Source organism: Olea europaea, unplaced genomic scaffold, assembly GCF_002742605.1.
Source record: "Olea europaea var. sylvestris unplaced genomic scaffold, O_europaea_v1 scaffold2267, whole genome shotgun sequence".
Lineage (NCBI taxonomy): Eukaryota > Viridiplantae > Streptophyta > Magnoliopsida > Lamiales > Oleaceae > Olea > Olea europaea.
In genome coordinates, this window is record NW_019240731.1 from 80,798 (window position 1) to 97,494 (window position 16,697).

The following is a 16,697-nucleotide window of genomic DNA, read 5'->3' on the forward strand; positions in this document are numbered from 1 at the left end:
GTTTTCGAACTTCGGTAGGAAGGAAAGAGAATTAACTGAATGGAAATGTGAAATGGAAGTATAGATCTTCGTTGGGTTTGATTAAAATTTGCAAGAGTTGAATGTATTCTGGTCCTTGGATGGGTCGAGATAATTAGCTGTGCGAAATCCTAGTGAAAGCGACACACTAGAGATTTGATTTTGAACTAGTTCAACCAGTTTTCTCTTTTATACTTTGTGGAAACAACGAGTTGCTGGTATTTTGCTGCAAATTCCGAGTAAAGGAATCATTTCATGCGTTTCAATTTGTTTAATCTTCTTAACTCCATGTTGTATAAATTGGCTAAATCCACTATGTATTGTAACTTGTATCATCAAGATGTTATTTTGTAGTTTAGCTATTATGCTAAGGCTTTTGCTAGCTTGAAAATTGCTTCCTGGAATTGCTCAATGTGAAATTTATTTTTTTTGTAATTACAATTATGTACCGCAATTTTTTCCACAGGATGGGATGAAGGTGTGTTGGGAATGCAAGTGGGAGAAGTTGCTCGATTACAGGTAATATTTAAATACTTGGTTTCATTCGTACGTGGTTAAATGTCATTTCCATCATTTGATTAATCCACATTGCGTCAAATGACCATAGCTTTAGTTGGGAAATTGGTGGTGGGATGATACGTTTGAGAACATGCCACATGTTGACCATGAAGCATGACACAATCTGTGTGTCTCTTGTTCTTGAGCTTTTGAATTTCTGCTTCCTGTGAGATTCAAACTTTTATAAAATGAGGAGTACAAAAGCATGAAAATGAACTCGACTCACTCTTTTGTGTAATTATATGACTGTGCCACTATGGTATCTAGCGTTAATGCCCATTAATAAATTGGAACATCTTTGTAAATATATATTTGATATAAAATGTAAGGGGCCAAATTTTAACAAGTTTCTAATTTAAGCTCAGTTGTGGAACATTTTTCGTCTTAGGTTTTCTATCATGACTTATACCGCCCGAGTATTTGTTTAAGCTCTAATTGGTAATGAAACCTCTCTCTTACTCTCTTACACCTACAACTATTGTGGCTCATACTTCAGTTCTTCATTGATTGATACTTTGCTTATTAGAATCGTAGTTGAAATTCTTAAGTAAGATGGCAAGTTTTGCTGGACCAACCTTTTTGTCTCACTATTGGAATTTATCATTGCTTAAGATCAATCAGTTCTTTCCTTTTCTGAGTATTTTTGGGGGGTGTCAACGAAAAACATAATAATATTAGGAGTGAATGTGCTTCCCTGCTTGCATATTTAACTCTTGCTAAATCTGTGGTTAACTATATAAGAGGTGTTGTTCATTTTAGCTTTATAAATTTTTACAGTGCTCTCCCGACTATGCCTATGGTCCTGGTGGATTTCCAGCATGGGGCATTCAGCCTAACTCAGTTCTGGTTTTTGAGATTGAAGTTTTAAGTTTGGAGTGACCAGCATATCATATTTTATCAAGTGGCTGAGGAGTTTAGTTATTTATGTTTAATAATGATGATCGTTGAACATGATATGACTTGTTTGAGAATTGATCTTGGTTGATGCTGTTGTTCTGATCATGCACGAAGGAGTTTTCTTAAAACTTGAGCTGTACTTTTAAGCAGTCATCTATTGATCTTGGTTTTGACATTTCGGTTCTGGAAGAACTAGATCCTTAGCAGTTTTCAGGGGACATGTTAGTTTAAAGAAATGTGTATTAGGTGTTAAGATTTAACATAGTTTAATGCTGGTTGTCAATCTACTAAGGTTGCTCCATACAGCCTGAAGTCGCGCTGTGGTTTGCTTGCTATCTGATGAGCCTATTTGACAGTGACCCGACCAGTGAGAGCGAAGCAACTCAAGTTTGACCATAGGCTTATTCTTTTTTAATACACGTCAACTACTGCTTTTGCTAGTCGGGAAAAGGGCATTACGATTATATGGCCAAAGGAAAGAAAAATAGTGCCATTCTTCTGTCCTATATTGATCTAACCTTCTAGAAGCTTGGGAGACCAAAAAGGAAGAGATACCTCAGAGCAATTGAAACCTAAAAATTGATAATATCGGCATTTTCCGCTCTACCTATTCTGTTAGTTCAATAGCGACTGTCCTTTGCTCAGGCTGGGGTCGTCTACGACTCTACATAGAACATAGGCTGAGTTGGTTATATGTTTGGACATCTAAAATTTAACTCCCGATTAATTTTCTTTTTCGAAAATGAGTCTCAATCGGTCAGGGAATGAGGATATAAATTTGAAGCTTCAAGTTTGGTTCTGCAGCTGCGCAAGATTTATTTTACACATATTTAAATATGCTTAAATAAATCAAATTATACTTAAGTTTTTGGTTAATCTATTCACACGTAATACTCTTGATGTGTAAAATGGACGAAAACTGATTAACCAAACATCTATTTGATTTTTATACGTGGTATATACAGAGCGTTTGCATCAAGTTGATGGACGCATTCGAACTAAATAACTTAGTTCTGGTGCCACTAAACAGCTCCTCTTGATGCTCGGTAAAAAAAAAAAATAATAAAAATAAAAGTCCTGTCGTGTTAGACTGGAATGACTCACAAGTTTTGTCCTCCAAGTCTCAAGTGTATAATTCTACGGAGTTCCTGAAGGGAACAATCATAAGATGATATCAAAGGAAGGGATGACAAATTGGCTAGTTGGCTTGAGCCGTTCTTGGCTCGGCCCCATCATGGGGTGTCGGGATCATGTGTCGGTGGGCTGGCTCAAGAGAAAAAATAAAATAAAATTTCATCAGCCAGCTGCCTATTTTAAAAGGCAGTTGGCTGTTGCGTCATGGAAAAAATAAGTAAGGCTCGCGTCGAAAGTACAGGTTGAGCCTCATTTTTTCGTTCGAGCTTTTGCTTGGCTGGACTTAGCCCAAAAAAACTTCGACTCAAAAAAGCTCTAGCTTAGAGTTTCGGCTTTTTCACATTCAGATAAGATGAAGATGTGTGAATAAACGTTGCAAGTTGGTATATTATACGTGATAACATGAAAAGTGCAATATTTTTCTTGCAATATCAACATTCTCACGTGATATTATATTTATAAAAGGGTAATTAATACAAAAATTATCTTTTAATGTTATTGTGCAAAATGTCTTTATCTTTTGTTTTTTGGCGTTTCCACATTTCATTGCAGAAAATTGCATTTTCTGCAAATTTCTCAATAAAAAAAATCTAAAATGCAATTATATTCTCTTATCTAAATAAAAAAAGAAAAATAAAGAACAAATTGTATTTATACTTTCAATTTTTTGAAAAAAACTGCAAATAAGTCCCAATAGATTATTAAAAGAGTATTTAGTATAAAACGTTCATGCCTTTCAATATTATTGTGCAAAATGTTCGTATATTTCATTTCTTATCATTTTCACATTACATTACGAAACTATTATTTTCATCCATTTTCTTAATTAAAAGCTGTAAAATGATGAATATACAATCATATTTAAATAAAATAAAAATAAAGAAAAGAAAATTAAAGAATATTGAGGAGGAGCTCTCAACAAATGCAATGCAACTGTAATTAGTATCGTCAATATTATTCTTTAAACAATGCACGCATTTTAAAACCAATAGTCTATGTAACCTTACACTTCAATAGCTTTTTTGGTCTCTTCTTACAAACAATTTCTCATAATTGCGGCTCAAAAATAACTTGTGTCCTACATTATCAGAACAACTGTCGTGCTTAAAAAATCTTCAAGCTTATCACACCAATACTTAAACAATTATCTTATGGAGTCTGCAAGTTTTTAAATGAAACTAAAAATATTCTCACATATATATATTTTTTAAATTGTTCTAACCTTAAGTGAAGAAGGAGCTTGATCAACTATATATAAGAAATAATTAATCTTGAAAGATTCTTCGACTGATTGTATTATTTAATTATTAATATTTTTATTAAAGTGTTTCTTTCTATGAATAATAAGTTTTTCATGAAATGCAGGTTCAAGTTTCATTTGAGGCAGCAATTTTTTTTATGATTATCACATATTTTCACCAACTATTTTAAAGTGTCTTTTATTTGTAGCGCATGAAATCTTATTACTTAAACACTTTCAACTTGATTTTTTCAACGTATTTTTGATAGTGATTTAAGTCTCAAACTTTACACACACACACACACGTATAAGTCACTAAAATTATAATATGATGGAAATCAATGGTGGAAAAATGAATAGTAGTTGTAGGTCATGTAAATATTTGATTAACATTTGTAAAATTTCAGAGAAATTTATGCAAGCATTTTCCATATCACAAAGTGGAAGATTAGGAATATGAAAGTCACATGGTATGTAAAATGCCTTTTGGCTTCACTAATAGTATTCTTTACTCTACATATTTGTGCTTCCCTTTCATATTAGATAGCATATAGATACAATAATTGGAAAATCTGACCAATTTAATACTTTCATACCAAAATTAATAAACAAGAAACTATCCGAAAACGTTAAAAAATACATACAAGAGGGCATACAAAATTAAAGCAAAAAAAAAAAAAATCATTCATGTTATTAACGTAAATTATAGGATATGTAGAGGGTTGAGTTTGCTGATGAGAAAAAATGATTTACACTGTCTGAAGGCGATTCATGTTATAATCGAAGAATGAAAAATGATGAGAAATAAATGAGAATTTTTAAATTGAACTCGATGCACACTGTCTGAAGTTGCATATCTTTTAATACGTGACTTTGTAAGCAAAAGTATTGATACTTAAGTTTTTATTAATTTATGTATGTATTTTTCGGGGTATTGGATTACTCTTTCTTTCTTTCTTTTTTTTTCCCCTGTTAAATAGGAAGCCAAAAAACAGATTGTTATGGATTGTCGAGATTAGATATGAGTATTGTTGAGTAAAATAAGTGATAAAAGTGATTCTTTATAGTGATAAATGAAATATGAACTCACCACACCGTACCAATAATTGAATCAAAGTTTAAAACCCGGTATATAAGATACCAACTCTGGATAAACACAATGAAAAAAGGGAATGCATGAATGATTGAAGCAAGAGTTGAACTCTTTGTCTTTAACACAAATTTTCCTCGGAGGCTGTAGCTCGAGCGATGGTATCATATATTGAATTTTTGTTTTTAATTCGAATTCATGATTTTCAATCTTAATTCATTCACTAATTTCTCATTCATCCGCAAATAGTTTTTAACTTCCAAACATACCAAACTCATCCACTCAACGAGTAGAATATGTTGGACCCATTTCTTGCAAAATTTGAGCAGCGAGATCCATCCAAATGTTGGGTCAAAAATTGATAAAAATCAACTTTTTTTAAATACTTTTTATAACTATTTCCAACAAGTATTTGGGTGATATTTATTATATCTAATCTCGTTGATTCTTTTTTATTTATTCCTTTGAATACTGTTATATATATAATTTTTAGGTTTTTGCTCGTTTCATCGATTCGTGCTATAAGCCTACAACTAGTCTCCTCTGCAAAACTTTGGTAAATCCTTTTTTTTTTTAATTTAATTTAATTTTGTTGCTACTGCGTCCTTTTGTGTTTTTTTAATGAAGGCTGGCAATTACTTTTTCACGTAAAGTTTGTCGAATATTCTTTCTTTGTCATGCCATCTTTGTTTATTTCCAATTATTTCATGAATTAGTAAAAAGTGAGTTCCTTCTTATTTTTAATCTATCTTCCATCAACTTGTCTGAGCTGTAAAGTTTAATGATTTCAGTTGCTATTTCATTTTTTTTTTTTCATTTTCTCCTTCCTCTATAAGAAAGATACCCTTTTACAATTGGTATTTGAGTTGTTGGTTTCAAGAAATAGGTTTAACAAGGAATGCAAGATGCATTTATTCAGTTTGAGTTTGGGTATATTAGTTTTTGTTTTTACTTCATTGACTTGTATTGTATAGTTTTGTCATAGAATGTTAAAGGGGAAGTTTGGTAGTATTTAATTATATTGGTAATTCTTTAGACAAAATGACTAATATAAAAAGTTGTAAAAGTCAAGTAGTCAATTGGAATGTTGTATAGATGAACTAGGTAACTTAGGATTTGTGTTTGGAACAAGGAGGAAAGAATCGTTGAATTTATGCTAGCCTGCCACCTATATGATGCTTGAGCAAAAAAAAAAAAAAAGAAAAAGAAAAAAAAAGGGAAATATTGTCGCATGCGTGTCGCTCAGCTATCTCTCAATTGTCACTTTGATTGCTCGCTTGGTGTTCGAGCCAAAAAACAAAATCATTGTCGAATACTGTCGGCTAGCCATCACTCAAGGGACACTCCGATCGTTCGCTTGTCGCTAGCCTGGTGCTCAAGTGATGATGTTAGACGTAAATCCCTAGTCTGCATTTTTCACGAGTTTTATTCGGCCCATGCTACATAAAACTGCTCTAATATAAATGAATAAGCTCTACTTCATGAATGGGTGTGGTTGGTCATTATTTTCTTCCTTCATAACATTCTTTGGAGATAAAATTATCATACTACATCTTGCGATCAATCAACCACAATTTAGGAAAAACATCAAAATCACATAATCTAAAACACCCATTTCCTATACACATACAGGAATGCACATTTTCAATAGCTTTCAAAAGTTGTTGAAGATTAAGGGAGGTTGGACCAGAAGCACAAGATAAGTACATGATCAAAGTGTTCTTCGTAATCCATAGGAGATAGCAATTTCAGAATATCAGGAACAAGTGTGGGTGAAGCACGTTCCAACGGGTTTTGAAGATTACATGAATTAGACTAGCAAGTCTAGTGGATTTTCTATGTTGGATCATACTGTAAGTTCTTATTGTCTATAGTGGAGGTTACTGGCTTGGTTCTGAAGTTTTTAATGCTGCGAAGAATTTTCTCCGTTAACAAATCATGGATTATTTACTGCTTTATTGATTATTGTGGCAATTCAACGTAGAATAAAATTGACTTGATTGACTAAACATTTAGAACAATTAATAAGTGACTTGTTGCTGTTAATTGATAATTCTAATTTCGCTGTTTTCTCCTATTCACCCACATCTAGGTGATTTTAGAGTCGAATTAGTAACTTTCAAATGGTATTAGAGCTTTTCAGAATGATAAAGTTTGATAAAGAGAAAATTTTACGATACCGCTTAGATTTTCTGTTGTGTAATTTTTGGAAACACTAAGTTATAAAAACTTTCAAATTAAATATTAAAAAATTTCAGTTTTCATTTTAATTTTTAAGTTTTAAGTTTTAATTTTTTTTTAAATTTTTCAGTTTTGTGTTTAATTTTATATTCAATACAAAATTTAATCCCATTATTATATTTATAACATATGTTGAATTTTATTAATTTTGATAATGAGATTGTTGAATTCTTCTACTATAAAAATGGGTGAATTTCACATTCTTTTACACAACAAAATCAAACACAAAATACTCTCTACTCTCTTTTCATACTACTTTTGTGTCATTTTATCTTCTTCTATAAATTTTTGGCAATTAATAATGGCTTGTTCTTTCTTTCCCCGTGGTCGTGCCCATGGAAGGAGAATTGACTGCGAGCTATAAGGGTTTTATTTTGGAGCCGTGTAGTGCTGAAAGTACCCGTACGAAGGGGAGGCCAAACGACTTTAGAACAATGATTATCGCGACTCTCTTAAACCAACTTTTCTAACTCTATTCTCATATTTATTTTATTTGATTCATGCTTATAATTGATAGTACATTGCACAAATCACGTTAATTTTTACAATAATCTAAAGTTGTACTATATACTCATTGTTATTATGCTTCAATTTTTTGATTCTATTGAATTTTAGAACCTTTTATAATTTTCATTTTGAATCTTATTGCATAATTTTCATTGTGGAAGCTCATAGAAATTTTATTGATTAAGTATTGCACTCTTCAAAATTGTTTCAATATTTTAATTTTAAGCACTTATTTCATTTTGATAACGTAGTGGAAAGTTCTGAAAACTTATAGTAGTTACTTGATTGATCAACTTGAATGTTCTATGCATTGTTAATATAAAATTAATTGCGACTGTCATTTTAAAGTTCAATATTCGTTTAATGTATTATATTGTTACTTGGAATATTTGAATTAATATTGTCAAGTTTTAAATAATTGACTTAATTGAAAAATTTTATTGTTGGTATTATTCATTGAAAAAATTTATATATATTTACAGTTACTTCTCTTTGCCTTAGTAATTCGTAGTGTAAGAATGACATTTCGTGAAAATACTAATAGTGCTAAACTCGAAAACTTTGATGGAAATTTTTTTAAAAGATGGAAAAAACAAATGGAATATTAGTTGACCGTTTTAGGGTTAATTTCTGCTATAAAAGAAGATAATGAAGGTAGAGAGTCTACCTCTTGGTATAACCCAAAACAAATTGAATTCCATTGTCATAATCGAATTTTAAGTGCTATTTCTGATAGACTTTATGATATTTATCAAAATATCAAAAGTGCTAAAGAGCTTTGGAAAACATTAGAGGAAGAATATGGAATTGATGATGCTGGAGTCGATAGATTTAACGCGTTAACCTTTAACAAATATGTTATGGTGGACGGAAAATCTATAAGCGAACAAATCCATCAATTTCAAGATTTACTATGACACGTAGAAGAAAAAGGGTCAAGTTTTAGTGAGGACTATAAGGTTTCATGCCTAATAGATAACTTCCACCTTCTTGGTTGGACTTTGCTAAAAGTCTTAGACATAAGCAAGAGATTTTAACATTGAACCAAGTGTTCAATTCCTTGAGAATAGAAGAACATCATAGAAATCATATTAACAAAGAATAACATGCCATGGCAAACTTGGTAGAAAATTCAAAAATCCTACTAGCTCGTCAAAGCAATTTAAGACTCGAGATAATAAGTTTAAGAAAAACTTTCACCGTTATAGGAAAAATTTTCAACCTAAGAATAACTACACTAAGAATAACAAAGGCAAAGAGAAGAATGAGCAAGGGCCATGTTATATATGTGAAAAAACCAACCATATTGCTCGAGATTGCTACTACAAAAAGACTAAGGAGTACAAGCTTAAGGACAAATTTCAAAAGGATCAAGTAAACATGTTGAAAGATGGTGGACATTCTATTAGGTGTGAATCATCAATATCTTTAGTCAATTTTACTTATAATAGTAATGAAAGGTGATTAGATTCTAGAGCAAATGTTCATGTTTGTTTTGATAAGAGTTTGTTTAAATCTTATTAGACTTCAAGCGGAGGAAGAGTAACTTTGGGAAATGATTCCATCGCTCTTGTATTGGGAATTGGGAGTGTCGAGCTTAAGATGACCTCCGGGAAAAGTTTAATTTTAGATCAATTTCGCCATGTTTCAGAAGTTAGAAGAAATTTAGTTAATGGATCACTCTTAGTTCAACAAGGTTTTAAACTTGTAATTGAGTCAAATAAGGTTGTTATAACAAAAAATAATGTTTTTTTTGGGAAATGTTATATTAGTGATGGATTGTTTAAATTGAATATTATTGAAAATCTTTATCATGATTCTTCCATGGTTCTTAATATGGAAGTTAGTTACGTGTGGCATGAACGGTTGGGTCATATTGGTAATATGAAGATCAAGAAACTTATGGATCTAAACTTGATTCCAAAATCTCAAGTTGGTAATAATAAGTGTGAAGTTTGTGTACAAGCCAAACAAACTAAGAGACCTTTTAAATCTGTTAGAAGGGACACCAACCTTTTAGAATTGATTCATAGTGATGTTTGAGATTCTAATAGATTGCCAATAAAAGCTGGTAATAAATATTTTGTAACATTTATAGATGATTATTCTATGTATTGCTATATTTATTTGTTGAAAGTGAATGATGAAGTTTATGATAGGTTCAAAATCTATAAAGTGGAGGTCGAAAATCAATTTGAACATAAGATAAAAATTTTGAGGTCCGATAGAAGAGGAGAATATACTGGGAATAATCTTAAGGATTACTGTGAGGATAATGGTATAATACACGAAGTGACACCTCCTTATTCACCACAATCCAATGGTACTGCAGAAAGGAAGAATAGAACTTTAATGGATATGGTAAATGCTATGCTTATAAGCTCCGGAGCATCTAAAGACTTATGGGGGAAGCTATCCTAACTTCTTGTTACATATTGAATCGAGTAACTGTTATAGACAATATTAAAACTCCATATGAGCTATGGAAAAAGAGATCTCCTAGGTTAGATTTTCTAAAAGTGTGGGGGTGTTTGACAAATATAATTATATCTGATCCTAAAAGAAAGAAAATAGGACCAAAAACTGTAGATGCTGTTTTCATAGGGTATGCTCAAAATAGTAGTGCAAATAGGTTATTGATTATAAATTTCGAAGTAAGTGACATTAAAAATAATATTATCATTGAAGTTAGAGATGTTACTTATTTTGAAGATGTTTTCCCATTTAAGGCTACAATTTCAAGTGAACCCTCGACTTCTAAGAAAGTTGTTTTAAATAATACTCCATCTAGTTCATTTTTAGAAGATAAAGTTGAACATGAACTTAGGAGGAGTAAAAGGACTAGGAAAAAGAAATCATTTGGAGAAGAATTCTTTACATATTTAGTTGAAGGTGAGTCTGAAACATATAAAGATGCTATGGTCTTTACTGATGCACCTTATTGGAAAGAAGTCATCAATGATGAGTACGAGTAAATTATACAAAATAATACTTGGGTCTTATGTGATTTACCTCAAGGAAGTAAGGCAATTGGATGTAAGTGGGTATTTAAAAAGAAGTTGAAACTTGATGGAAGTATAGATAAATGTAAAGCTAGATTAGCAGCTAAAGGATTCACCCAAAAAGGAGTTGATTATTTTGATACATATTCTCCTGTTGCTAGAATAACTACTATTAGAACATTGTTAGCATTGAGTAGTATTCATAAATTTATCATTCATCAAATGGACGTTAAGACTTCATTTTTGAATGGTGATTTGAATAAAGAAATATATATAGAACAACCAGAAGGATTTAAAGTCAAAGGATAAGAACATAGAGTATGTAAGTTAATGAAGTCATTATATGGACTAAAACAAACTCCTAAACAGTAGCATGAGAAGTTCAATAGAGTTATTGACACGACCCATCCCGAATCACCTTAATGGGTTCGACACGTGTCGTGCGCCGATGGTAGATACCAAGTAAACGCCGGACCCACCACCAAGGCAACTTGACTTGCTTAACTAAAGAATATTTTTAACAAAATTTTGACAGAGTTCCCATTGAAATATGAACTAAAACCACTGAACAATAACTAATTTTCCTCAAATCAATACCTATAATATAAATAGGATACGCCAGTCCCTCAAAATACAAAATATTCAAATAAAATGTCGGCAAATCAACATTTCCTTTCTTTACAACCAACAGTTCTCAAATATACTAAAGACGCCAAATATACAGTAAAACCATGATAACCTTTTCTGACATAAACTGTATATAACTCAAAGAAACATGTACTACATAGTCTGGTAAAATAGGCCATACAACCTATGACGCGTGACTCAATATGGCGGAAGAACAGGCTCCAATGCTGCTATCTGATAAGGAAAAAGGTGAAAAGATATATGAGCTTATAGCTCAGTGAGTGAATAATTTGCGAATAAATATACTTTTTCCATTTCTACATATTTTCTGAAGATTCTAGCTTTATTAAATCTTTGAAAATTTTTGAAATCTGGTAACACTTTTAAAACCAAAACATGATTGCATCATACAATTCTTTGTTCTTAATTCTAGATAAGTAGATGTAAAGTTAACGAATAATCTGAAATTCATGAAAATCTATGAAATATTTTTACTGGTCAATATTATAAGCTGAAAGCTTTATTCTGAAAACAGAATTAATTGAATTCTATAATCTAAAATCTGATAAAGTGTATAATACTGAAAAATCATATTAAAAAGGTATTCGGAATAACTATACTCATGTATCGGTTAGCACCGATAGACATGACAAAGTTATTCAATTCAGTAATTCTAATCATACGCGCGCAGAGCTGAAATTCTGTAATTCTGGTCATACACTATGGAAACACATTCACAATAGTGCAGAGCGGGTAAAATAACCATAATTGGTCATACACGGCAGAAACACATTCGCACCAGTGCAGACTAGGGTAAATTCACCTGGGTACTTTCTGATGGTTTTAAAATAACTTTAAATATACTGAAATATTTAATATTCATATAACATGCTAATCAAATAATTTAAATGAACTGAATCAAACATTAAAAAGAACAACTAATTATAAATCCACTTTATTTTGAAAATCATGTTGTAAAATCAATTGTATGAAATAATAATTTTTTTGAACTAATATAAATTTTATGAATACTAATTTCTGAAAAATAAGTTTATATCCACTCACAAAGTTATAGTCAATCATGGTTTCGATATTCTCATTGCCTCATCACTTTCAAATTCCAACTATGATATCATGCTCTCGCTATAATAACTCATATCCCTTCATAAGCGTTCCTTGAGTATTTTCCTACTATTAGAAATAATAATTTACCAATGAAAACTTCATATATTTTATTTTCAATCTCATAATCCCATTTAGAGTCATTAACAACATATACTTCTTTATATAAATTATTTTAACACCAAAACGTCAAATATTTAACACTTAATTTGGTTCCAATTTCTGAATATTGAACTCTATCACCAAAAACATTGACAGAAATAGCACCTTTCTTGCAGAATTTCAAAATTAGCACATGTTTTGCAAAAACTCAAATTGCTAAAAAAAAAATGGAGAATTTCAACCTCAAATCCTTAATTTAAGTTTTTAGCATCACATAATTCCAAGAATTTCAAATAATATGCCTTTATATCACAAACCCATTTCCCAAGTTTCCACTTTCTTCAACACTAATTTCCAAACATATATTTCTTTGACATATACTTATTTTAATCATCAAATACGTATCAATAACACATAATTTTTGCTAGACTTTGAATTAAAGCAAGTTTTCCATAACCCTTAAAAATTTAATTCAATAAATTTATACTTACCATTATAAACCAAATGAGAAATTGAAGAATTTGAGAACCCTAGCTTGAAAATTCTTCTTCTTCTTCTTATTCTTATTCTTATTCTTCTTCCTCCTCCTTCACTCGGTCTCTCTCGATTCTTCTCTCTCCGTTTCCCCAAAATATATGAGAAAATACATAAAATAAATACTATTTAATGGGTAAATATTAAATAATTGCAAGGCAAGTCAACCATCTTCAGACAATATTACATTTAGTCATTTCTTTTCCCATAATAGAAACTAAATCCTTGGATTCCTTTATTATATCATTCCTAACCTTCAATTACTCGAAATTTCAATTTAAGTCCCATAATAGTTATTTATTCAACTTAAGTCCTTAATGATTTTGACTAAAAAATTGAGGGGTGTGACAGTTATACTAAATTATGGATTTAGAATTAATACACATGACTAGTGTGTATATTGCAAAGAAGATAACAGTGAGCATGTGATACTTTGTTTATATGTAGATGATATATTAATATTTGGGACAAATTTAGAATTTGTTAATGATGTAAAGAGTTATTTGTCAAAGAATTTTGAAATGAAAGATTTTGGAGAAGCTCATATAATTTTGGGAACGAAGTTAAGGAAAACTTCTGAAGGAATTTCATTAAATCAATCTAATGCTTTTAAAAAGATGTTGGAAAAGTTTGGACATTATGACAATAAATCAGTTTTCACTCCATATGATTCAAATGTACACTTGAAGAAAAATTTAGGTGAATCAGTTTCGCAATTTGAGTATTCTCAAATTATTGGATCTTTGTTGTACATAGCAAATAAGACAAGACCTGATATAGCCTTTGCTATTGAGAGACTTAGTAGAAATACTAGCAATCCAAGTTAAGAACATTGGAACGCTCTAGAGAGAGTACTTAAATATCTCCGAGGTGCATTGGATTATTCTATAAACTATAAAAACTTTCCAAATGTTATTGAAGGATATAGCGATGCAAACTGGATAATTGATAATGTAGATATTAAGTCTACCACTGGATATGTATTTATGCTAGGTGGTCGGGTCATATCTTGGGGTCCAAAAAGACAAACGATTATCTCTAGGAGTACTTTAGCGTCAGAGTTAATAGCATTAGATACAACATGTACTAATGCTGAGTGGCTTAGAGATTTATTATTAAATATACCCTTAATAAGTAAGCCAATTCCAGCTATTTCAATACATTGTGACCGTAAAGTAGTAATAGAGCTTGTAAATCAATCTCATTCAAATAAGAAGATGAATAGGCATATTCAAGCAAGACTTAAGTCAGTTAAGGCCTTACTTAAGAGAAATGTGAGTTCTCTCAATTTTGTGAGATCTGAAAAGAATTTGTCAGATAACTTAACCAAATCTTTACCCAAAAAGGGTGTTAATGAATCATCGAGGGGGATGGGCTTAAACCCGTAAGGGAGTCACCTCCGGGAGTAACCCAAGCTTTGTGATTGGAGATTCCATGAAAAATGTTCAATGTGGTAGGAACAACCCGCACTGCGTGACTCGTAATAGCACTATATTTTGTGCGCATCCCTATGGTGATAGTGTTATGATTGTGATGTTAGGAAGGGACTTAAATGAGTATCGATGCGGGAATTCTCCCGAGGTGTGGGTTACATGCATCCTTGGAGGACTCACTTATGTAAGAGTTGTCATGAGGCCGTGACTATGAAATTAGACTATTCCCTAGAGACTCTTACTAGAATCAAGCTAAGAGCGCATGACCATTAATAGTGCTACTCGCTATGAACTGAGCATAAATCAATACTGTGTGTGGAGCAATTGAAATTTGGTTAAAGGGACCTAATTCAAGGCTTAGTCCATTATGACTCATTCAAATGAAAATTGTTACCACTAAGTGAAATTCAAGTTCAAAAGACACATACACCTATTACACAGTATAATATTGCCACTATGTACATATATAATTATTTTGAAAATTTTAAAACTTGTGGGGAATTGTTGGAAAAAATAAGTTATAAAAACTTTCAAATTAAATATTAAAAAAATTCAGTTTTCATTTTAATTTTTAAGTTTTAAGTTTTAAATTTTTTAAATTCGTTAGTTTTGTGTTTAATTTTATATTCAATACAAAATTTAATCTCATTATTATATTTGTATCATATGTTGAATTTTATTAATTTTCATAATGAGATGGTTGAATTCTTCTATTATAAAAGGGGTGGATTTCACATTCTTTGATACAACAAAATCAAACACAAAATGCTCTCTACTCTCTTTTCATACTATTTTCTTCTCATACTACTCTCTTGTCATTTTATCTTCTTCTATAAACTTTTGACAATTGATAAGGGCTTGTTCTTTCTCCCCCTGTAATCGTGCCCATAGAAGGAGAATTGACTGCGAGTTATAAGGGTTTTATTTTGGAGCCGTGCATTGCTGAAAGCACCTACACGAAGGGAGGTCACATGACTCTAGGACAGCGATTATCGCGGCTCTCTTATGCCAGCTTTTTTAACTCTATTCTCATATTTATTTTATTTGATTCATGCTTATAATTGATAGTACATTGCACAAATCACCTTAATTTTTAAAGTAATAATTACTTTTTTTTCTTAATGTTAGACGTCTACTGGTTATTTATTTCTATTTTCTTATTTTGACAGTTTCTTTTTAGTGTCTATCTTCAATTAGTAGTTTTTATGTTTGTAAAAAATGATTTATTTACTTTTTAGTTATTTTTTCCTTTACTCTTAACTTTTCCCTTTGTACGTGATTATTATTTGATGTTGTGTTGGTTTCCAATTTGTTTTGCTGTGTTATCATATGATATATTTTTTTTCTACCTGCTAGGTTCTTTTTAACAAGTGGGTGTCAAGAAAAATATAGAACTGCTTAAACATAGTTAGGGGTGGTAATGACCGATTCGGCCCATCTACCCACGAGCTTGGCTCTTCAAAGTGACGAGCCGAGTGCAAACTCTTCTCAAATTTTTTTTAACTTTTTTGTTCCTTTTTTTTACGAGCCCAAGAGCCATTCGCCCGTGGGCGAGCTGAGGCCCGCTCAGCTCGATTGCCACCCCTAAACATGGATTGATTATTTCTCTTCGTGAACACTGAACATGGTTTGTTATTGTTTTTTACTTTACCTTTTTAATCTTCCTGTTCTATTTTACTTGTCAATTTCTTTTAGTTGCCATATACTGGCTCTTTATTGATTTATCACTTCAAATCGCAGTTTTATCTTGTTAAATATTTTTTATTGTCCTCATAATTTGCATAGTGTTTGTGGTTTTATTTACTCCTAAATGTTCAATGCAGTTTTAAGCTGTCAAGTTGTGTTAGCTTGCACATTTTTTGTCCTAATATCACCTTCTTTCCAATCATATTGTTACACGAGGGTGTTTACTTGTTTATTGTTTCAGGTTACATCAAATTTTTAGATTGTGATCGACTGGTACTTGCTTATTTTTGATTAAGGGTAATTGGCACAAAACGTCCTTACCTTTTAAGTCTATTGTGGAAAACGTCCCTACCTTTCATTTTTTGGCATTTTTGCCCTCATTTCAACCTTTCTTTGCGCTGGAAGTCCTTCCGTCCATATTCCGTTAGTTTTTCCGTTAATTAAAGGGTAATTGGCACAAAACGTCCCTACCTTTCAAGTCTATTGTGGAAAACGTCCCTACCTTT

At 31.4% G+C, this 16,697-nt stretch overlaps 1 long non-coding RNA gene across 1 annotated transcript; it reads left to right on the forward strand.

Moving 5' to 3' along the window:
- Positions 1–412: 412 nt before the first annotated feature.
- LOC111381196 lies at positions 413–1,733 on the forward strand. Its single transcript, XR_002700291.1, has 2 exons — positions 413–537; positions 1,354–1,733. It is a non-coding gene; the product is annotated as an uncharacterized LOC111381196 (long non-coding RNA).
- Positions 1,734–16,697: the final 14,964 nt, after the last annotated feature.